General features: G+C 44.0%; 1 protein-coding gene across 13 annotated transcripts in view; it reads left to right on the forward strand.

Moving 5' to 3' along the window:
* Positions 1–24,982, forward strand: part of DICER1 (dicer 1, ribonuclease III) — a 110,901-nt gene that overhangs the window by 718 nt on the left and 85,201 nt on the right. For 3 of the 13 annotated variants that reach the window (XM_075926644.1, XM_075926642.1, XM_075926650.1), the window contains exon 2: positions 8,190–8,257. The exons of the other annotated variants lie outside the window; for them this stretch is intronic. The gene's annotated coding sequence lies outside the window, so the exon portion shown is untranslated. The remainder of the gene's footprint in view (positions 1–8,189; positions 8,258–24,982) is intronic. 13 annotated transcript variants of the gene reach the window in all.

A 24,982-nucleotide genomic window follows, 5' to 3' on the forward strand; every position in this document is an offset into this window, starting at 1 on the left:
ACCGCCCGCTCTGGACATGTGCGCGGCTCGGCCCCTTTGGCGCCCGGCTGAGCCTCCCCTCGCTCCCAAGGCCTGGTTCACCTGTGCGCAGCCCCCGCCTGGCCCTGCCTGCCGGGGCCTAGCCACCCCCGTTGCCGCCATGCCCATGGACCCGGCTCAGCGGCGCCCAAGGCGAAGGGTCTCCGACGGGGGCCTGCGTCTCAGCCCTTCTCGCTGGCTTTGTCTTCTCTCTCTCCCCGGGCCTGCTGAGGAGCCCCGTCCCCACGCATCCCTGCCTCCCTCAGACCACAGCTGGGATTCCCGGGAGTTGCTTCCCCAGCGCCAATGAGAGACCCGTTATTAAAGGGGTGAAGGGCTTTTGATGCGGGTGTGGAGGGGTGTAGTTCTAACTGATAAATGTTACTCCTGGAGAGTTTTTAAGGATCGCTTCTCTCTCTCCTTCACCACCTCCCCTAGCTGAAACTAGCGGGGGCACTGCATGCCGTAAATATACAGTGAGAACATTACAAGATCCTCCCCCATAACCTGTATGAAAAATATTGCAAAGTCCAAGTGGCACATTAAAGCATTTACGTTGTGCTCCATGCTATAGAAAAGAAAGTGCTGCAATAGGGGAAAAAAAGTGGGTCATATATTGATACAAACCTGAAACAAACTCTTGCATTTCTTTGTGTATTGATTTTGTTCCTGAGATAACAGGCCTTTGGGAGAAGATAGCTTGTTGATGGGGTTAAGTCTTGGCCACTGAAAACTTAGAACATCCTATACACTTGGGCTGTGTCTACATTGGCAAGATTTTGCACAAAAGTGGCCGCTTTTGTGCAAAATCTTGCTGCCTGTCTACACTGGCCACGAGTATTTGCACAAGAACACTGATGTTGTAATGTACAAAATCAGGGCTTCTTGCACAAATACTCTGACGTTTCTGCTCAGGCAATGTTAATTTCTTGCGCAAGAAAGCCCGATGGCTAAAATAGCCATTGGAGCTTTCTTGCACAAGAGAGCGTCTACACTGGCACGGATGCTTTTGCACAAAAGCTCATGTCAGTGTAGATGCTCTCTTGTGCAAATACTTTTAACGGAAGAGTTTTTCCCCAATAAAAGTATTTGCGCTAAATCATGCCAGTGTAGACGTAGCCTTAATATTATCAGTTCTGTTTTTTAAGCAGCAAATGATTGCTTAAGCAAGATGGCCATGAATTCCACTAGTGAGAAAGGGAGAGCCTGCCTATTTAGTTTACAAATCTAGAGATCTCATGTGAAAACACTTTGATGTATATCTTTAGTTAACTAATCAGTGTGTGTTTAGTAATGCTTATTCTTCTCCTGTTGTCCTGTGTCTTGTTTAGACTGTAAATTCATTGGGAGGTTCATTCTTTTATTTGTGAAGTGCTATATACAGAAGCAGAGTTGCATATATATTTTTAACAACTCTGGTCTTTTAATGGTTTGATATAGGTACAAACTCAATCCCCATGTATCTTAATATTTTTCTAAAGGGAAGGCCTTTCCATGCTAGCTCATATCTTGTGGGGTCACAATCTGTAGTATTTAATGAAAAATATTAAAATGCTCCTTTTTAGTCCTAAGCAGCTCACCTAGAAAATAGTGGTGTATTTCTCCTGTTCCTACCCTTTTAATACAAGTAGATAGTGGTTATGGCTACAATTGTGTAATGGATATTTTTTGGTAAAAATCAGGGTCAGGTCATCTACTATTGAGAGTTAGTCTGTTTGTTCAAGAACTCCTCCTAAATGATAAGAGCTAGAAGGGCAATCAAATTCAGTATACAGCTTCCTCTTTATTATAACTTAAAGCAATGTAAGGCTTTGTTGTGCCTGGACTGGGATTGCTTCTCATAAAGCCATATAGAAAAGAGACAGAATCACCACACAGGTGAAAAGTGCTGGCTGGCAGCAATCAGCAATCCTCCTGAATTCCTCCCCTCCCATGTAGGATTGCTCCAACCCTGAGCCTCCTGCCCCCAGATGCCCCCACCAGTTAGTACAGGGATATTGCTGGCCTTTCCCCTTCATCAGGAAACAAGATGAAAATTCACAGTTTGCTGTATTTCTCACTCATGGGTAGTGCTGGAGGGACAGGCAAGCTAAGCTGTGGACTTTGCTCTCACTCTCTGACAGGGACAGAAAAAGGAAGAGCAAGCAGCTCTGGTATGAATTGGGGAAGAAGGGGAGGCTGGCTTTGCCCCTTTTCTGTGTGTGGGTATGTCTAGACTGCATCCTCTGTCAGAGGGATGCAGATTAGGCAGGTTGACATTGCAAATGAGGCAGGGATTTAAATACAGGCAGTCCCCGACTTACGCGGATCTGACTTATGTCGGATCCGCACTTACGAACGGGGCTTTTCTCGCCCCGGAGCTCACGGGCGGCGGGTCGCCACCCGTGTCCTCTGGGGTGAGAAAAGCTTCTCCCGGTCTCCCTGGTCTGCTGGGAGGGTCCAGCAAAGCCGCTGGACCCCCCTCCCCCCCCAGCAGACCAGGGGGACAGGAGCAAAGCTGCCCAGGTGGCGGTTTTGCTCGGGTGTCCCTGGTCTGCTGGGGGGGGTCCAGCGGCTTTGCTGGACCTCTCCAGCAGACCAGGGAGACAGGAGCAAAGCCACACGGGCGGAGGGGTCCCCTCCGCCTGTGCGGCTTTGCTCGGGTCTCCCTGGTGTGCTGGGAGGGACTCCCCCTAGCACCCCAGGGAGACAGGGGTGCGCTCCCCACCCAGCAGACCAGGTTTTTGTTGCGGGATGCCTCGGGTAGAGCAGCTGGGGTGCTGCCGGGTTGGTCCTGTGGGAACCTACCGGGCAGCGCCCCAGCTGTTCTGTCCCAGGCTCCAGATTCAGCAGCTGTTGAAACTGATCAGGCTGATTCCAGGAAGCTGGGGCAGAGCAACTCTGCCTCCGGCTTACTGTAGTCAGCCCCTGGTCAGTTTCAGCGGCAGCAGCTGAATCTGGAGCCAGTTCTGACTTACATGCAAATTCAACTTAAGAACAAACCTATAGTCCCTATCTTGTACGTAACCCGGGGACTGCCTGTATCCTGTGCCTAATTTGCATAAAAGTGGCTACCACATTTTGCCGAATCAGCACTTTGTCGGCAAAAAGCGGCAGTTTGGAGGGGGATCTGTCGAGAAAGAAAGCCTTTTTCGACAGATCCCTTATGCCTCCTGCAAGGAGGTTTACGGGATCTGTCGAAAAAGGCTTTCTTTCTCGACAGATCCCCCTCTAGAGTGCCACTTCTTGCTGACAAAGTGCTAAGTTGGCAAAACATGGTGGCCATTTTTATGCAAATTAGGCACGGGATATTTAAATCCCTGCTTCATTTGCAATGTCGACCTGCCTAATCTGCATCTCTCTGCTGCCAGAGGGATGCAATCTAGACACACCCTGTGTGTATATATACACGCACAGTTCCCTGCCCTGCACAGTTCCTATACGTCCCCCACCTCCTGGCCTGAGCCCATCCTCACTAGGGGATGTAATAGTGTAGTCAAGTAACTGATAAGCAAAAGCTTATCGATTAATGCTATAGACTACACGCATCCCCCCTCCCCAGGCCAGTACATATTTTTAGCAGGGTAGCCAGCAGCTTTGCTCAGTCCTGGCTTTTGTTGGGTCTGGGACATACCACCACTGTGGCTCTGCATTTAAAGTGTATTAGGAGCCAGGTGAGCAGGAATCCCAGCTCAGTTCTGGCTCCCATGCAGTCTGGGACTCAGACCCTCCCTGGAATGGAACTGCTGCCACCTCTACACTGCTGCCTCCATATCAGCAGGCTGATACAGAGGCAGCAGCGCAGAGTGGCAGGGGGACTCCTTGGGAGGGAGAACAGAGTGCACTAGCTGCTGGCCCCATCCCTGGGGATTATAGAATAGTTGAGTAACCGATAAGAATTCATGAGGTTAATCGACTGTTCAGTTAACTGATATTTAAAATCCCTACTCCTCAGCTCCCTGCTCTGAGCCTTTTCTTAAGGGCTTGAGCAATGACTAAATGTGCTAGTGGGTAATAAACAAAAACTCATGAAAGTACTGACCTGTCCCTGATCTCTACTAAAAACCTCTGACAAAATGGCATAGTCTAGCACCCACTACAGCAGATAGGAGCTGCAGGAGCTCCATTGCCCAGGAATGAGGTGGGGTGTTCCCTGGTATCCTACAGGGCAGCAGCTGGAGGTGGTCCCCTTGTGGGCCTGGGAAGCTGTGAGGGCACCCCTGCTCCTGAGAGACCTGGGGTCCCTCCGCTGCCACTACCTGTGGTTGGGAAGACCTCCTACAGTTGATGAGCAAATCCAGGGTTTGTCCTGCCCCCAGCAACTGGGAGCTATGGAGGTCCCTGGCTGCTTGTGGTGGCTGAGCCACTACAAGAGAGACCCTGCCAGAAGGTTAGGGGCCACCGCCAGTGGTGGTGGCTGGTCAGTTGCAGGGGGTCTTCTACCTTCAGCTACTGAGGGCCCCTGTTGCCCCTGGAGTCAGGGCTGCTGCAGGGCTCTTGTGCTACCAGCAGTGAGTGGTTTGTTAAGAGGGCCCCCGATGTCACAGTGGTCACTGGAAGTCTTGGATTCTGTGACGTAATCTTAACCTTAATAATGGTGTTTAAAATTATTAAATTTCACTAGTGACCGTTTCCTCATTCAGATATTCTGTAGCCTAGGAAAAAGTTAATTGAGCTCTGATGTTTTTCCACATTTCTGCTCACTTCATAGCTTATGTTATATAGCCTCGCTCAATAACCTGCTCTAGAGGAATGTAACATAGCTATCTGTAAAATGAAAAGAAATTATTTGAGGTCATTTCCAGCAGAGCTGGTGGTAGTACAGGAGACTTACTAGTTCACCCACACTCTTTCGTTATGTGTTTCTCTCTCACTAAATGCCAGGCTAATCCTGGAGAAAGTAAATCAGGAATGTTGTATGTTCTTTTTCTTAGTATAAGAACAATGGGACAACTAGTGAGACCGAGAGATGGCAGATTTAAAATGAGAAATGGAAATACTTTTTCACACAATATGTGATTGTCCTGTAGATCTAACTGCATGATATAAGTGAGAGCAAGAGTATAAGAGAATGTTAAGAGAAGAACATATGGCTATATGAATAACTAGTTATTGTAAATATGAGGAGTATAGATGAGTTTTGGGAGGGATATAAATCCACATGCATAATTTAACCTACAATTGTTTGAAACAATTACCTATTGCAGGGTTTTCTTCTTGCTTTTTCACTTTTTGTACTTTCATCTGGTCAGTGTCAGTGACAGAATACTAGACTAGATGAACCACTGGTCTGTTCCAATTTGATGGTGTCTTTGTTCCACTTCCAGAGCCAGAGATTTGTGATCTCCAAAATTCTATTATCTAGCAAATAGGACACATTATCAGTAGGTCACACACTATCTCCTTCTGGTGCTTAGTCTACATAGCCCAGGGTTGCTCAGCCTTTTCAGATTGCCTCCCCTTTTATGAAGTTAAAAACATTGACAGTCCTCTAACATTTTTACTGTTATTTTATAGTAAGTGCATTAATTTTAACAAGAATAGTTAGAGGTTGAAAGAGCACACTTGTGTTTGAAGGGTAAGGCTATGTGGGAGTGGGAAAATGAGATTCTTTGTTTTAGATTGTAACTTCATGATAAACTGGATAAAAAATGCTGACATGGGGCAAAGTTACTACTTCAGCTCAAATTATATATATTAATGGTGGGAATCTGAAGACCTAGTATTCAAATGGTACTGTTGACTTGTTTGGGAGAGCCTTATGGCTGGTTGCACATGATGAAATTTCTAGGGATCTTGTTTTCCTGTTTTAAAAGATGGTTTGTTTACCCAATGTAAAACCACCTTTTTTTTGCTCAGCACACTAGAAAACTTGTCTTCCACAGTTTGGTCATTTGTCACTTTGCAGAGTTAGCACTATGCCCAGGATCATCTCCTGCTGCCTTTGCTTTTTCCTACAGACTGCATCAGCTTAGTGAAACTCCTGTGATTTCACAGGGATATGTCTACACTACACAATAATGTCCACGTAAGCGATGTCGCATACACCCACTTCAGTAATTAAATTGCTTTTGGATGTTTATGCCTTACTCCTTGCTCTGACAGTGCACCTCCATACAAGGAATGCTTGCACTTATTTAACTGTCAGTGTGGGGCATTGTGGGATGGCTTATGAAAGGCAAGTACAGTTGGTGTAAGCAACACAGTGTCTATAATAATGTCCCAGTTGGTGTAAGCAACACAGTGTCTATAATAATGCCCCATAGACCTAACTGTCAGCCTAAGCACTGTGCCTCTTTATAGAGGTGGAGTTATTAAGTTGGTATAGTGCAGGGGTTGGCAATATTTTTGGATGAGGGGGAGCCACTCCAGACACTTTTTGAAGTGGCCCCAGGCTGCCTCAGAAGGGGTGGGACCAGGACACTTCCATGCTTCCCTGCCCACAGATCTTGATTGGCCTAGGGGTGAGGGTAGTGCATGAAGTCTTTGCCCCCCCCCCCATTCCAGAGACAATTGCCAGCTGTTCTGAACAGCTGGTGGTTCTTTCTAGGCACCTGAACCTCTGGCAGTGGGAGGAGAATTTGCACGCTCTCCCTGCCTGCAGGTCAGTCAGGCTCTGGGGGTGGGGGAGAGTATGAAGTCTCCTCCAGGGGCTTGGGTGCCTAGAGAGAACTGCCAGCTCTTCAGATCAGGGCCTGGGGGTGGGGGAAGCATGGGAAGCCTCTTGCTCCCTCCCCTGCAAGGGCGTTGCACTGAGTCAGCCACTGTGCTTAGAGCAGCAGCTGGCAGTAAGGATGGTAAGTATTGGGTAATTGACTAATTGAATAGGCAATGCATTTTTGACTACTGCTGTTGCTACACTTTAAAGGTGAAAGCCCAAAGCTTGGAGTCAGCTGGGGACTCCCCCTGCTGATCCTGGGCTCTGTGCGATACTGCTGCTTTGAAAAGTTGCTGATACTGGGACTCCCCAGCTGACTCCAGGCTCCACACGGTGATGCTGCTCTGAAGTGCCACGAGAAGCCCCATGCCAGGCTTCCCATGGCATTCAAAGTGGCAGTGCCTCCCAGAGCAGCTGACCCCGACTCCGTGCTGACTTTTGGAAGTACTCCCCTCTTCTCTCCCCCCTCCACCCGCGCTGTCTCTATCTCTTAGGCAGTAAGGGTGGGGAAGCGAGTAGTCCTTCATATCCTTAGCTGGCAGTTGATTCTAAACATCGTATCACCCTTGCAGGGCAGGAGGAGACTTCGCATGCTCTCCCCGCCCACAGCTCAATCAGGAGCACCCTCATCAGCAAGGGATATATGGCTCTTAGTCAACCGCCAGGGTTAACTAAGCGCTGCGCACCTTTGATGGGGGAAGAGACTTGGCATGCTCCCTCATCCCCAGGCCCTGAGCCTCTCCGGGCTGGATCAACTCTCTTGGTGAGCCAGATCTGGGCCATAGAGGCCCTTTTGCCCACCCCAGTATAGTGGGTGAGTTACTTCAATGGGAGCAACATTTTAGTGCTTGCTGAGGCCATATCTTCTCTTCCCGAAAGATTGACACTGTGGTGGTTGATCTTCCGGAGTTTGATTTAGTGAGTCTAATAAAGACCTACTAAATCAAACACTGAAGACATCCCTGTTGACACTGGGACTCTTACTCATGAGGTGTAAGGGAAGTTGATGAGAGCATGGATTTTTTTTGTTAGAACATTTTAGAAGAAAATAGTGTTTTACAAGTAGTTGAATTTGAGTGACCTTTTAAATAAGTAAACTTGAATAATAGGTCTGGCACACCTCTAATACATGATTCAGAAGTGAAGTTTATTTTTGTGAAAAAGTCTTTGAAAAACAGACATTTGTAGTTGCTATTATGTAGTCTATTGCCATATTGTTTGGGTAATCCCCAAGACTTTAAAAACAGTGTTGTTATCAGAGTTGTATATATGGAAGATAGACGCATAGGTTCCCTACAAAGCATTTTTAAAAAGTGGCTTATGCCATTTTTACTGCTTTATATTATATAAAGAAGTAAAAGACTTGCTTTCTCCCCAAAAAGGGGGGGAAAACCTTATCTGAATGGCTAAAATTGGTGGTCTTGTGGTTGCTGTAGTACTTGGTTGTCTAAGAGCAGAGAGAGATCTTGTATCTTAAGTGGCAGGGGAGTATAATTTTTTGGCTAAGACTTCTTTTTTTTTTTTTTTTTTCCAGATTATTCATTAATGACTGGAGTTCGACAGGTGGTAACAAAAGACAGCCTTTCTAAGTATTCCTTCTAGGTCTGTCAAGCGATTTAAAAAAATAAGAATACTATCTATTTAAAAATTTTTGGGAGTTTTCTACAGCTTCTAATATATTGATTTAAGTTACAACACAGAATACAAAGTATATAGTGCTCACTTTATTTTTTTTACATAAAGTTTACACTGTTAAAAAAAAAAAACTTCAATTCATTTCACTGAAGTATTATAATGCAAATTCTATCATGAAAGCGGAAGTTAAATTCTTCTATATAATCAATATATTTGTATCCTATTCAAAAGAGTCCTTTTTTAGCTCAGCTCCAGCTGTGGGTCACACAGGGCCGGAGGGGGGGTAGACTCTGCTGTGGGCAGTTGAGAGTTCGGGGTGGCTCAGCCCCCATTTGCAGGAGGCATGGGACTCAGGGATGGGGGTCAGCCTCCGAGCTCAGGGGAGGGGTCAGCCCCTGGGCTGGGAGGGAGTGGGGGTAAACCCTACCATGGGCAGTGCAGAGTTCGGGGGGAGGGGGGGACTCAGCTGCAGAATCAGATGTGGGAGGAGGGTCAGTCCCAGCCCCAGAAGGCAAAGAGGGTGGTTTGGGTGAGCCCTACCCGGGGGGAGGGGAGGAGAGGAGACAGCTTGGGCAAATCCCCCTCCCCTAGGCTGTTTTGTTTAAAAAAATATGATCACCTGGGAGGGGAGAGGGACGGGTGTCAGGGTCTTTACTTTTCTTGTTTACTTCTCTGTTGGAGCTGGAACCATGTCTTCAGGGTTTTTTCCTCCTTTCTGGCTGCTTTGTTTTTCTGTGCGCCCTCTGGTGGCGATTTGCTTCACCGTGCCTTACCAGAGACGGTTTCTGGAGCAACTCATGCTGGTTTGCCGACCTCTGCGATTAACACGAGTTAATTTTTTTTAACGCATTAATTCTGCCCTGGGTTAATCACAGGCGTTAATGGCCCTAATTCCTTCCCCTTTGTTGCTCAGCTTTTAGTCTCCTAATTAATATTTTGTAATATCATTATTCTTCAGTCTTTCAATTTCAGATTTGGCAGCCTGAATTTTCTGTTTGACAAAAACATCTTTCAGATTTTATAAATTGTAGAGAAGCAAAAAAGTACAATGTACTCTGCAAGTCACCTTCAAAGCACTTAAATTTTAGTTGATGTAGTACCTCCTAATTTATTCTTCCCAGGAGTAAGTGATCAAGGGCAATTCACTCTTTGAAAGTAAAAAATTATGATTTTTCTCTTAATATATCTTAAACATTTGTATCAATTCATTCACAAGTCTCTGTGAAAGTATTTTAAATAGGTTTATGATTTGAATAGATAAATAGATTTTATTAGTATTGAAGGCTTTTGAGAAGCCATCAGAAGATATGCAGTATGGTGGAATTTCTCTTGTGCTGAAGAATAACTAGAGCACTTAATCAGGTATTTTCTTATTGGGATTTTCTGAGAGAGACCTTGACAGGTGCTGTGACAAGTGACAAAGTTTTGGTGGAGCAGGTGGAGTTTTGGGGGAAGATTATAGGTGTTCTAGGCCTGCACTTTACCTTGAAGTAGTTAATTGAAAGGAACTGGTAGAATGCCAAGAAGATTTATGAGCTTCATGGATTTTGGAAAGACCTGTGATCAAGTCCCAAGAGAAGAGTAATTTTCTCTGTGGCTTACTTAAGATAGTTAGTGCTTTACTTGTATTGGACCTGAGATGTGAAATCTGTCTTGGTTAATAGTTAGTGCCCTGGCAAGGCTACATTTTACTTAGGCAGAATGGAAGGGGAGTTCCTGTGAGGAAAGTCATGGTTTCTACAGACAGCCTAATTGCCTTTATCTCAGTGGATAAGGGCCTACAATGTCTTACTGGATAGTATTTAGTGTATGTTTTGGCTGGGATGAGGAACAGGTGTTCTTTTCTGGCAGGGTTTCAAACAATATGCCTGCAACTATTTTAAAAATGGAAGTTGAATGCCAAGAATATTTATAATTTCTAAAATCTCAATCAGTCCATTCTCTTGCTGCTTGCTGCTTCCCACCACCTGTAGGAGAGAAGATCCAGTCACTACACTCAATCACTCTCTCCCTGGATAGTCAAAAGGGCTTGCTTCTGGAACTCTACGTATTGCTGTTGGAGCAAGACCAGTAACGCAGGCTAGCAAGAAAGAATACAGTATGAGATTCCCAGCCACAGTCAAAAGTCTGTTTCCAAATCTCTATCTAAAATCTTCACTCGTGATAAATAACTTCCATGTTCCCTGATACGTACAATACTCTTTCCTTTACAGCTAATTCTGCTTCCTACTCTCTTCACTTCTCTTCCCTCTCTTTCACTTTCTATTTATATACTTTATCTTTTATGATGAGAGATGCTTATGATAGCTGATGCATTCAATTTTAATGTCTTTTGTCACAAAAATTACCTAGGTAAAGCCAGATTTAGACTAAAGTAGCAGTATTCTGAAGACTTTCTGTTTAAGATGACATCTGAGAAGAGGAAACTAGACTGAAGAAACTTCTGTGTTTGGATATCGAATTGAAGATTTCAGCACCTTCATAAGCAAAGAACTACCCACTTCAAAATCTAACAATAAAGGTTACATTTGGAAAGAGCTAAATTCTCACATCTAGCTTTTGGTTACTCAACATCCGCAAAAGAGTAGGAACAGAATAGGGTGAATCAAAATCATGTTGCTAAAGTGTGTGCTTCCCACTTTGAAGTCTTAAATTGCTGATGTGGCTATTTTGTACTTGTTTCTCTAGTTTCCTAATTGTTAGTATAGTTTTAGATTTTACATATTTCTTTTCTGAGAAGTTTCACATTCAGCGTGATCATTTGTGGTCCGATAGAAATTTTTTGCAATCTGTAACTACATTTTTATAAAGGATCTAAGAGCGGTCTGCCGGCCACTCTGCACACGGTGTCCCAGCGCCTGGAGGGAGAAGCGCGTTGCTGGGAGGGAAGAGGGACGTTCGGAGTGCCTGGCTCTGGAGGAGGGGGTGAGGCATTGGGTTAGAGTGCGGAAGAAGAGCGGCTGGGAGGGTGTGCACGTATGTCTGCAAGAAACGATATTGGACAGTTATCCCTGGATAGGGAATGTTTCTTCTTCACTCCCATCGATTTGTGGCTGGTTTATGACCTGAAATATGAGTGGTTTTTAATCTATTTTTTATACTACCTATGGTATTTTAGATGTTTTCATTATCAGTAAGCCTTCATCCTTTTAAAAATCTAATACACTTTTGACTTCACTGTTATTTAATGGCAGTGAGTTCCACAGATGAATTGAGCAAAAAAAAAAAAAATTTCCTGTCTCAATTTTAAATTTGTTGTGTAAGTAAATGTAGAAGATATTCAGAGAGGCTAGGTGAGGGCACACCATTGATCTTTGTAATGGCATTACAATACTTTCAGTGTTATTTCCTGTAACTTTCCTTATGGATTTCACCCAATCGCACAAATTATTATATATTTATGCAAAATCTCAAACTTACAAAGTATCTCAAATTTTCACGGAAACCTATTCTATTTGATTAAACCACTGTCTATACTTGTTTTTATTTCAACAAAACAAGTTATGTGTATCATAAAAATAATTAAAAAGTACCTTACATTTATATTTTATGAGCAAATAATTTTACACATAAACTTATTGTATTGTATTCAAATAAGACCTGAGAAAATATTATAAAATATACCTAAAACATAATCTATAATAAATAATTACAACTTCCCAATAGAGATACATTTTCTTTGGTGGCCCTGAAAGCTGTCTGTTTTCTTTAGTGTGGCCCTTAGTAGGCTTTGAGTTTGACATGCCTGGACTAAGATCTCATTAATATCCTGACCACCAGAACAACACAGAGTTGATAAGCAAATAGCCTGCACTATATTTAGCACCATATTCTGACTTATTGAATTTTTACAAATAAAGCTGAATAGCTTTAACCTGGCTGTGTTTTGTCGTTTGAAATTAAAGGGACTTATGCTCCGAAGTAATTTAGGTGTATTTTGACAGTGTCAGCCGTAAGTGCCTAAGCTTAGGCTTTGGATCCAAACTTAAGACTTCTGTTTGTTTAAAAATTTGACCTGAGTGTAAAAATTCATTAGCTTTGTTAGTTAACTGAAAGTCTAAATAACTTTTAATTGTTAATGCTGTAGCAATTATCTTTTGAAATGAGATTTTTATGCCACTAAGAAATTTTGAATGAAAATACAGGGTTAGTGCCTATTTCATATAGGCTGTGTCTAAACTGGCCAGTTTTTCCGGAAAATCAGCTGCTTTTCCGGAAAAACTTGCCAGCTGTCTACACTGGCCGCTTGAATTTTCGCAAAAGCACTGACTTCCTACTGTAAGAAATCAGTGCTTCTTGCGGAAATACTATGCTGCTCCCGTTCAGGCAAAAGTCCTTTTGCGCAAAACTTTTGCACAAAAGGGCCAGTGTAGACAGCTCAGATTTGTTTTCCACAAAAAAGCCCTGATCACGAAAATGGCGATCGGGGCTTTTTTGCGGAAAAGTGCGTCTAGATTGGCACGGACGCTTTTCCACAAAAAGTACTTTTGCGGAAAAGTGTCCGTGCCAGTCTAGACGCTCTTTTCCAAAAATGCTTTTAACGGAAAACTTTTCCGTTAAAAGCATTTCTGGAAAATCATGCCAGTCTAGACACAGCCATAGTGTTTGCATCATGCTTATCTTTGAGCATGTGAATAGTTTAGTTGAAGTCAGTGCCACTAGTTATGTGAGTTAAGCTGTGTACTTGCTTATATCTTTGCAAGCCTTAATTTTCATTGTTTTGTTTTTTGCCTGTAGCAGTCTTGTAAAATGTAAATAAAAGGCCGTCCTAATAGAGGTATTTAACACCTGTCCCCTTTCCCTCCTTCTACCAAAATGCAGCATTTATAATGTTGTCGGTCATTAAATAACATGGTTTTAAATCACCTTGGTTTTAAGTAAAGCTTAACTGGTTAACTGGTAAGCATATGCCTTACGGCCATGGTCACCAACAGGTCGATCGCGAGGCATCCTGTCCGCCCCGCCCCCATTTCCCTGACATCCCCAAGAAGCCCCACTACCTACCTCCAGTGGAAATGGAGCCTGAGGAGCCTGGGGTCATTGGGTAATCCTAAGGGCTATATGCTGCATGCACTGTGCAGAAGGAGGGCAGATGAGAACTAGTGTGCTGGGGAGCTGGCTCTTGTATTTTTTTGGGATGTAGTAGTGTAGTCAAATGATTAACCAGTAAGTGGGTGCTTACCGGTTAATGCTATCAGCTACATGCCATCTCCCCGACTCCCCTGTGGCTCTTCAAGTGCATTTTTTTAGTGGGCTGGCTGACCGGTGGCTTAATCCCGGCTTGAGCCAAGTCCCTGCAACTATCCCCATGCAGCTCTGCATTAGAAGCATTTCAGGAGAACACATGCGGGCAGGCTGGCTTAGTCCTGGCTCAGGCTGGGTCCCGGCAACTACCGCAGTGGGGAGTAGTTGCCTGTACCCAGCGTGAGCTAGGACTGAGTGTTATCAATTAATTGTGTAGTTGACAAACATTTTGTCGACTACATGATTAATTGAATTACATGCTTCTTAACCTCCTGAGCATTTATAGGTAGAAAATTGTTTACTGGCAGTTACTGTCATTACTGGAGCTAGTTTTACAAGTAACAGTTTGAAAGTTAAGATCTGTAATATTTCACAATTCTTTTGAGCCCTTTTTTGTGTAAAATTTTTATAATGTGAAAACGGTGTGCATAATAAGTAGGGCTTTCTTACCTCTACAAACATATGTAGTTGGACTGGAAGTCTATTGCTGTTTACATTGGAAATTCCTGACTCTTAGTGGCATAGGATTAAATAGAAGGAAAGGGATTATGTTTTTAATCAGTTTTGAATATATAAATGTATACTGTAATTTAAAGCTCTTTGAACAGCATCTCTAGCTTCTAAAGGAAGAAGAAAAAAGTACACAGGAAGTATTTAAACACTTTTTAGTCTCATTTTATAATACATAGATTATTTAATACTAAAGATGTTAAATGTGTTTTCAGCAAGTACATGTTTACGTGTGTGTGTGTGTGCTAATTAAGGATCCGCTTTGAGATCAAAGCCTCTGCTTCTTTCTAAAAATCCCCACTTTACTGGCTTTATTTTTGGCTGCCAGTGGTTGGGCATCTGCTCCCCAGTTAGATCCAAGAAAGCTCACGGCCGGATCCTGCCCCCGGGCCATAGGGTTCCCTACCCCCTGCTCTAATACATTGCCCCTCAGCAGACTTTACAAACTGAAAATAAACCAGCAAGTAAACATGCATAATAAAAATTCACTCCTTGCTCCAAAGGTCAAGGGGTTTGCCTCTTCCTTAACCATATAATGCAGCTGAAATAAGGTACTATTCGTAAGTGACTTGGTATTTTCATTTAAATGAGAACTTAAGACTTCTAAAAGCAGGATAACTTCAAAACTAGTATTCACAGATTTTTATGGTTTGTAAGTCAATTTTTTTTGTAAAGAAAAATGACTCGATGGAAAAGGAATAACAAAAAAATCTGACCTGCAAGATGAGGTTCTCCATACATGTTCCTTTAATTTTGAGTTTGGTTTGTAGTATCTGTGTCAGAGTATGTGACTAAAGACACAACAATTGAGTAAGAAGACCAGGAGAATCTAAGGTCTTCAGCAGAGTTCCTGCTAGCATTTTGTATTCTTGGGTGGGTTGAAATTTCTTATGTGCAACACTAATACTGAGGTACTGTGTCAATGTGCACCACCAATACAAACAAAACACACACATACACACTATGCATATCTTATGTAGTCCATATGTGTGGAAGAAAATATTAAAACAAGACACCTGTGTCTAGTTGCTGTGAGGTTCCCTTAGTGACTACAAAGGTAGAGAATTAGCTTTCTTCCAGTCGAGGAAGAGTAGAAGCCCCAGAACAAATTGCATGTTTCAAAGAGCTTGCAAATAAGGTTTCATCCCACAAAACTAACATGACACTTGAGGCATGTCTAGACTACGTTTTTCTTTTGAAAGATATGCAAATTTGCGTGCTGAATTTGCATATCTGCCTCCAATTGCTTTTTTGAAAGAGGTTTTTTCAAAAAAGCAAGCAGTCAAGATGTGGCTCTTTCAGGGGAAAAAACCCTTTTTTGAAAGAACCCTTCTTCCTCAAAAAATGCTTATAGCGTTCTTTCAAAAAAGGTTTTTTTTTCCTGAAAGGAACACACATAGATTGCTTTTGAAAAAAATCTCTTTTGCAAAAGCAATTGGAGGAAGATATGCAAATTTGCGCCAAATTTGCATACCTTCTTTTGAAAGAAAAACTTAGTCTAGATGTGCTCCTAGTGCTTGCTACTTCTGACTCCAAAGAGCCAGACAGTGTTTTCCCCAGGAATTGAAATGGGGGGGGGGGGGGTTTGAATTTACAGAGGCGGGAGGAGTGTGAGGACGGATGAGGGGTGAGACCGTGAGGGTGAAGGTGGGCTGTATAGCACAATAGTAAAAACTGAAAAATGCTTCATGACCATTTTATTAGATTTAACTCAGGTTTTAAAATCACACAAATTAAAATTGGCTACTCAAGCCTTCTATGAAGCGCTACGTTTACATCCTTGGTTTCTTGTTATAATTTTGCACAACTCTTTTAATGAACTTCTCTAATGCAATGCGTTCGTCTTCGGTGGCTTCTCGTGTGTCTGGTACTTCCATTCCTTCAATTGATATGCTCATTAGTTCATTCACGTGATCAGGCAGAAGGCGACTTCTTTCAGAACACAAAATTCTATTCAGTGATGAAAAAGAACGCTCAACTGTAGTTATTGTGACTGGGAGTAGTAAGAGATGAATTCCTACTTCTTTCATCCCAGGAAACAGCACAAAGATCCGGTTGAGCCCCTAGTGATGATAAAAGAAGTTGAAGTCAAATCTTCATTCATTCGTCTCTGTGTTCAAATTCCATATTCTATTCTGTGTTCAAATTCTCTATTCTGTCCTGAGCACATGGCAGCCCCATTGCTGGTAGTGCCTTGCTCCCCTCAACTGTCGGTGTTTTATAGGACAGGCATCTGTAAAAGCTATGTAGAGGTTTAGTAGAATCTAGAAGTCACTGTTGTAGATTTTTAAGAATCAAGTCTGTGTACTTTTTTGGTTGTTTTAACAAACACTTCTTGTCCTCTTCACTTAAGAATTCAATATAAATGCCTTCATTAGTCAACTTCTGGACTGAAATCTTTGTTTCTTCCAGTACTTTTTCAATGGCTAGCTCTCTGATTGATCCAAATGTAGCAGATGCCTGGATGGCATTGTTTCATGACCCATATGGTTTCAACGGTAGACTTACGAGAGAGAGAATGGCAATAGTCTGAACGTAGTAGCAAAAGTAATCCACCAGCTTCACTACTTAGCTCCATCCAATCTTGGTAGATACTTTCCAAAGCTAGTAACGGCTGGAGTAATTTTAAGACAACAGCCAAGGATCGTTCATGAGAGAGCCAGCGGGTTTTCCCAGGTTGGACTAATTTGAACTTCAGTTCCAGTGTATTTTCTATATTTTCCAAGATATTCAGTCCTTTTGGACTCTTGCTGAAAAAAGAATATAATGAAGACCTTAAATTTATAGCTTTTTAAATGTCTTTTGAAGATTCTGCAGCTCGTACTAGTGCTAGTTGGAGTAGATGGCCTCAGCAGTGTTTATAGGAGAGATTAGGGTTACACTTTTCTCTGACCAAAGCTTGTACTCCACCATGTCTTCTAGAGAAGTTTGCAGCTCCATCAAAAAGAAAGTGAATAAGGAAATGTTATTTAATCCTTCACATAACACAAGAACTAACAGTCACCCAAAGCAAAATGCAGGACAATGTAGCACTTTAAAGACTAACAAGATGGTTTATTAGATGATGAGCTTTCGTGGGCCAGACCCACTTCCTCAGATCAAATAATGGAAGAAAACAGTCACAACCATATATACCAAAGGATACAATTTAAAAAAAATGAACACACATGAAAAGGACAAATCACATTACAGAACAGAAGGGGGATGTGGGGGGGGGGGGGGGGAGGGAAGGAAGGTGAATGCCAGTGAGTTAATGATATTAGAGGTGGGGAAGGGGAAATGTCACCCAAAGAAATTAATAGGCAGCAGGTTTTAAAAAACAAACAAAAGGAAGTACTTCACACAACATAAAGTCACCCTGTGGAACTCTTTTCCAGGGGATGCTATGAACACCAAAACTATAACAGGATTAAAAAAAGAACTAGATAAATTCATGGAGAATAGGTCCATTAGTGGCTATTATCCAGGATGGGGAGGGATGCAGTACCATTCTCTGAGTGTCCCTAGCCTGTTGCCAGAAGCTGGGAATGGGCAACAGGGGATGGATCATGTGATTACCTGCTCTGTTCATTCCCTCTGAAGCACCTGGCCTTGACCACTGTCGGAAGACAGGATTCCAGGCTATATGGACCACTGGTCTGTCTAGGAAGGAGTATGGCAGAAAGGGATCTAGGGGTTATAGTGGACCATAAGCTGAATGAGTCAGCAGTGTGATGCTGTTGCAAAAAAAGCAAACATGATTCTGGGATGCATTAACAGGTGTGTTGTGAGCAAGACACGAGAAGTCATTCTTCCACTCTACTCTGCGCTAGTTAGGTCTCAGTTGGAGTATTGTGTCCAGTTCTGGGCACCGCATTTCAAGAAGGATGTGGAGAAATTGGAGAGGGTCCAGAGAAGAGCAACAAGAATGATTAAAGGTCTAGAGAACATGATCTGTGAAGGAAAGCTAAAAGAATTGGGTTTGTTTAGTTTAGAAAAGAGAAGACTGAGGGGGGACATGATAGCAGTTTTCAGGTATCTAAAAGGGTGTCATAAGGAGGCGGGAGAAAACTTGTTCATCTTGGCCTCTGAGGATAGAACAAGAAGCAATGGGCTTAAACTGCAGCAAGGGAGGTTTAGGTTGGACATTAGGAAAAAGTTCCTAACTGTCAGGGTAGTCAAACACTGGAATAAATTGCCCAGGGAGGTTGTGGAATCTCCAACTCTGGAGATATTTAAGAGTAGGTTAGATAAATGTCTATCGGGGATGGTCTAGACAATATTTGGTCCTGCCATGAGGGTAGGAGACTGGATTCCATGACCTCTTGATGTCCCTTCCAGTCCTAGTATTTTATGATTCTATGACCCAGTATGACCATTCTTCTGTAAAAATTAATTATAATAAAAATGTTTAGTACAGAAACTCCCCAACATAATGATCTCTCAAGATAGCAACGATGTGAGATAACAACCTTGGCAAATAATGCATTTTAAAAATCTTGTCCTACTAGAAAACAGTTATATAAGTTTCCATTCCCAGTCACACATCTAGCATTCTGGAGCAAAGTCACTAAAATATAGTCCAACAAACAAATGTTTATTTAACGTGCCCCTCATTTTTCCCTCAACCTCACCCCACTCACCGGTGTTGTCCTTGGTCAGTGGAGACTCAGAGTTCAGAGGTGCTTTCATGTGAATAGACCTCCCAGGTGGGGGGCAAGAAGGCACCTTGCTTGTTGCTCCAGCTACTCACTGTTCGCTCTGGCCACTGCTGTTTGTTGTGCCACCGTTCACTCCATTGCTCTATTGCCAATGACTCTGTGCCGTCACCTTCTGCTGCCACTGTGACCTCTGTGAGTTGGTCTCTTGAGGTTTCACCCAGCTCTCAGTGATTTCAGCTGAGTTCTCAGTGGGGGAACCTGGCTGCTACTGCAGTCTGTGCTGCCTCTTACACAAAAACACTGTCCCCACAGCAGGACTAAGCACTTAGACTTGATTATCAGTGACTTCAGAGGTAGTGGTCACTTAACAAAACAAAAGACTATATACATGGAGCCTAATCATCGCTATCCTTAAACAGTGGAGAGGGGCAGATCAATAGTACTTGTGACTCAGACAGACCATGGAGCAAAACACCTCTCCCCACCCTGTCTCTTGATGCCCTCAATCAGTACAGGTTAAGTACAGTTCTACTGCCTTTTACTCATACAGTAAGAACAACAACATTTCATCGCCCCCCACCACCACCGCATTCAAGTGATTTGTAACCGAACCCCAGCCAAAATCTATCATTTGGGCCACACAGCTCTGTTTGCTGGGTACCTAGGTAGATTAGGTGTGAATGTAAATACAATCTGGTCCTGAAGCCTTTTCCACCAGCCCCCAGCTCATCACTAGCTGTCAGGGAGAGCTCATTTTGACTTAGCTTACAAATCATAATTTGAAATTATTAGGTTGGCCAACATCACCAAAATGAATGCACTGACTGTCATAAAAAACAACAGCTGTATAAGGAAGCTAGTCTATGTTCATACTTTTCAAATCTATTATACTTTTTCAGATACACATTTTATCATACATTGTATATGCTTTTAAAGTGTGCATTAATTTTTCAATTTCAATTCAAATTTCCAAACAATCACTAAATTGGCATGTAACTAATTCACAAAACTGGGGGCGGAGGGTGTTGGGGAAATTCGGGGGGGGGGGTATACACCCCCATGGGTGGAGTGTAGGGAAATCCCTGGAGCCAGAACACTACCCCATAGCAAAGATCTGGCCTTAATGCAATACACTTTACCATGTACTAATAGTAACACAGGATTTAAAAACAACATTACATTCTGTCCTAGTGCATGGACACCACACACCCCCATGCAGCTTGCTTCCCTCCTTCAACCCAGACAGAGAGGACTGCAACAAGTGTCAGGATACCCTGAACTGCCCCCTGGTTCCACCTCACTGCACAGATGCCAGCACCCACCAACCCCTTCTTTCCCCCACCTACTCCATAGTCTGCCTCTTAGCTCCCCCTTCCCAGCTCAGGATGATTGAAGAGACTGCTGAGTTTTTGTCTCTTCCACCCCCCTCAGCAGAGGGGACCCTCCAAACTCTCTTCCCCTCTGACTTCCCCCAAGCCAGTTAATTACTCACTCCCTTCTTCCCCCAGTCACCCATTGCCTCCTTATCTCAGCTGCTTATCTTGTCTGCTTATCTGCTCTCAGAGCTCTTCAGTTTAGCCTGTGGCAGCATTTTAGTTGCTGTTTACAGATGCCTCCCCCCCTCCCACCAGTCAGCTAAGTGCCCTGTCAGAGCTGGGAGTTTTGAACCTCTGAGTGGGGCTCAGAAAATAGCTGCCAGTTGCACAGCTTAGAAGGAACATCAGTCTGCACTAATATAATTTTTTTGAATTACAAATGAAAATGTAATTTTCAGTTTAGCTAACTTTCTGTAAGTTGGAGTTAAAATTGTTCTGAATGACATTTCCCTCTCCCCATTTTCTGTAAAGTATCAGGAATCTCTATTTTTAATCATTAAACAAATACCTTTTAAAAGCTATCAGCAACTGGATAAAAATGTGAATCAAAGAATAGGAATAAATGGTCAGTTTTCAAAGTGAAGAGAGTTACGTAATGGGGTCTGTCAAGAATCTTAACCATTTACTAGAACCTTTGTTGTTTAGCATATTCGTAAGTGAAATGGAAAAAAGGATTTGCAGGTAATTCAGAATAACTCAGAATATAAATCCAAAGCAGACTGTGAAGAGTTCTCTTAAAAGGGATCTCTTAAAATTGGGTGTCTGGGCAAGAAAATAGCAGAGGAAATTCAATATTAACTGCAAAGTAATGCACTTTCAGAAATATCATTCCTACTATGCAGACAAAATGATGGGGTCTAAATTAGCTGTTACCATTCAGATCTTCAAGATGTTGTACAAAGTTCTTTGAAAAATCTACTTATGCAGCAGTAGTCAGAAAAGCTAATACAATGTTGATGAACCATTGGGAAAGGCATAGATAATTAAAATAATATAATGCCGTTATATAAATTCATTGTTATCTAACACTTTGAATACGATGTGCAGCTGTGGTCACCCCATCTCAAAAGAAATATATTAGAACTTGAAAAGGAATGGAGAAAGGCAACAGAATAGGCATGTAAGTGAGTAGCTGATTACCCGCAATTGAGTAGTCAAGATGACTAGTATTTCCTACCCCCACCCCATCTCTATATCAGAGGTAGCAAGGCAGGGAAGTAGGAGCCAGTGCTTCTGGTTTCCCCCAGCATCATCTCCATGGTGCAACCTGCCCCTCTTGCTGCTGCAAAGGGAACACTAGGGGGGAGGAGGAGGGTGGGCAGCAGGGGAGGCAGCCCCTGTCCATGGAGTGTGGGGGGGTCCTGATTCCCTGGGGACACGGGCCGCTGCTGGGTGGGCGGGCAGGCTCAGTCTCAGCTCGGGCCGGGTGTGGGACCAAACCCTGCTGTGGCTTTGCAATTTAAAATATAGCAGGAGTTGAGTACTGTGCCCCTTGGCTCCTACTGCATTTTAAATTGCAGAGCCACAGTGGGGTTTGGTCCCAATGTGAGCCTACTCTGAGCTGGCTGTGTTCCCCTATTGACTAACTGAGTAGTCAATAAAAATTCTGTCAACTACTCAATTAATAAAATAACCACTTTTTAACATCCCTACAACAGGAATTACAGTAAACTTCTGATAATCCGGCACCTTTAGGACCCAGGGGGTTCCGGATTATCAGATATGCCGGACTATCGGAAGGGGGGGCTATGAGGGGTATGGGGTGGAGTGGGGTGATGCGCCCCTCGGTGCTGCAGGACCAACCCGGCAGCGCCCCAGGCGTCCCCAAGTCAGCCGCTGCTGAAACTGACCAGCGGCTGACTCCGGGAAGCCCGGGGCAGAGCACCACACCTGCTCTGTCCCCGGCTTCCCGGAGTCAGCCGCTGGTCAGTTTCAGCAGCGGCGGACTTGGGGAAGTCTGGGGCAGAGCAGCGGGGGTGCTGCCAGGTTGGTCCCGCAGCGCCGAGGGGTGGTGCTAGGGGACCAACCCGGCAGCACCCCAGCTGCTCTGCCCCAGGCGTTCCCGAGTCAGCCGCTGGTCAGTTTCAGCAGCGGCTGAATCGGGGAAGCCGGGGGCAGAGCAGCTCCAATTGTCCGGCTGCCCAGAGCACTTCCAGGTTCCAGATGGTGCCGGACCATCAGGAGTGCCAGACCATTGGATGCCAGACCACTGGAGTTTTACTGTATTATGATTATGGAACAGTTTCCATACAAGAACAGACTGTTCAGTACTGTATAATTGCCTTTCTTCTAAGCTGAATTTGTGCAGAAAGTGAATATGGAAGTATTGTTTATTCTTTCTTGCAACATAAGAACTAGGGGTCATCCAGTGAAGTTAATAGGCAGTGTGCAAGTTTACAACAAAGATAGGGAAGTACTTTTTCACACAACGTTGCATAGTCATCCTGCAGAACATATTGCCAGGTGATGTTATGCGGAACAAAATGTATAACTGGGTTAAAAATTACATATATTCTCTGAGGATGGGTCCGTGAATATTAGTAATGAATGCAAAGGCCTGGATTCAGTGACCTGTCAAGGTCTCTTTTAGTATTCTGAGTTTCTATCATCTGCTTTATTTCACAGTACTGTGATTGTTAGGATATTCTCCACAATCAATAGATCACAACACACAAACCTGTACTTAGCAGTTTTCTGAACATGTGCATTGCTTTGGAAAGCAGTTTAATTGAACATCTTAAATGAGGATCTTGCATTGTGACTATGACTAAAATAAAAACAAGTGTTAGAGCAGTGGTCTCCAACCTTTTTACACCCAAGATCACTTTTTAAGTCTCAGAACAGGCAAAGATGTACTGCCCCACCCCTTCCTTAAAGCCCCACCTATATTACATGAGGAAATCTAATGTAAATGTACTGCGCAGGTGCCCAGTTCAGAGAGGGCTCAAGAGCTACTCTTAGAGCCCCTGAGATCTACTGGTAGATCGCGATCTACTGGTTGGTGACCACAGTGTTAGAGGGATAGCCGTGTTAGTCTGTATCTGCAAAAACAATGAGGAGTCCTGTAGCACCTTAAAGACTTAAATTTATTTAGGCATAAAATGTTGTGGGTAAAAGTCACTTTGTCATCATGCATCTGACAAAGTAGTTTTTAAAATAAAGAGCAGGAAAGAAAAAGGGCTGAGAAAATGACAAGAACTCCAATTTTTCCCAATCCATGAATTTTGATATGTGCACAAATATGGAGGTGTGACAATGGCAGGGCTGGTGGGTTTGGAGTTTGGGAGGAGGCTCAGGGCTGGGACAGAGTTGAGGTGTGGGGATTGAGGACTCCAGCTAAGGGTGCAGGCTCTGGGGTGGGGCTGGGAATGAGGGTCTGCAGTGCAGGCTGCCCCAAGGCTGCATCAGGGAGAGAGGACTCTCTCCAACTTTCTCTTCCTGCTGCAGACCTTTGCTGGGGGAGAGTGTATCACCCCAATGCAGCAGCCCCTGGAATAGGGCTGGGGGAGAGGCATCTCAAGCCACCACCCACTGCTCCTACTTATCACCTTCGAGGCCTATCTCTAGCCAAACCCCTGAGTGCAGTGTGCTCATCTGTGCAGTTTTACTAATTAAGTGTGCTGCCTTTGGCGGCTGCCTTTGGCGGCCTCCTATGCAGATGCACATCTTAGAGGGAATGTGGATTCCTGTGTTTGCTCAATATCATTCTTTGTTATAATTTATGAATCTGTCCAGTTTCTGTTATTTACAGGATCTGGGAGAAGTACTGAAATCTTCTAACACACATTCTTATGTAAAAACCCCTGCCTAATTTTGTCAGTCTTTAAATTAGTTAGGTATGTAAAGAAATTTTAGTGTCCTAGTATGGAATAGATGGCATACACCATTTAGTGGAACTTTAGCAGGGAATTTAGTAGATGTGTCAAGATAGTATTCATTCCACACTCTGTCAGTGAATTGGAGAAGTACAGGCAGTCCCCGAGTTACGCGGATCCGACTTATGTTGGATCCGCACTTACAAACGGGGCTTTCTCACCCCAGAGCTCGCAGGCAGCAGGACTGCCCAGAGCGCAGCGTCTCCAGCAGACCAGGAACACCTGGAGCAAAGCCGGGGAGGTGGAGGGGTCCCGCCGCCTCTGAGGCTTTGCTCTGGCAAAGCCTCAGAGGCGCGGGACTCCGCCGCCGCTGCGGCTTTGCTCCCTGTGTCCCTGGTCTGCTGGAGACGGTCCCCAGCAGACCAGGGGCACCGGGAGCAAAGCTGCAGCGGGACCGTCTCCAGCAGACCAGGGACACCCGGAGCAAAGCCGCAGCGGCGTGGCACCTCGCCGCCACTGTGGCTTTGCTCCCCATGTCCCTGGTCTGCTGGGGGGGAGCGCAGCTAGTGCGCCCCCCCAGCAGACCAGGCTTTTGTTGTGGACCCTGGGGTAGAGCAGCTGGGGTGCTGCCGGGTTGGTCCTGCAGGGACCTACCTGGCAGCCCAGCTGTTCTGTCCCAGGCTCGAGATTCAGCCGCTGTTGAAACTGATCAGTGGCTGATTCCAGGAAGCTGGGGACAGAGCAATTCTGCCTCCAGCTTCCTGTAGTCAGCCCCTGGTCAGTTTCAGCAGCAGCTGCTGAATCTGGAGCCAGTTCCGACTTACATACAAATTCAACTTAAGAACAAACCTATAGTCCCTATCTTGTACGTAACCCGGGGACTGCCTGTAGATACATTTTATCGTTAGCATTAATGAAGTTTCTTCACACAAAGGTCATTAATTTGCCTAAAGGATTTGCATACCATCTTTAAATTAATATATTTACAAGTGAATAATACAGTTCATGGAATAAAAAATACAAATGGACAGACAAGAGTCCATTTGTAGAGTCAGTTCCTTTTGTAGCAGCTTATTATCCTAAATACGTTTTTTGTGTGTTTGTTAA

Source organism: Pelodiscus sinensis, chromosome 4, assembly GCF_049634645.1.
Source record: "Pelodiscus sinensis isolate JC-2024 chromosome 4, ASM4963464v1, whole genome shotgun sequence".
Classification (NCBI taxonomy): Eukaryota; Metazoa; Chordata; order Testudines; family Trionychidae; genus Pelodiscus; species Pelodiscus sinensis.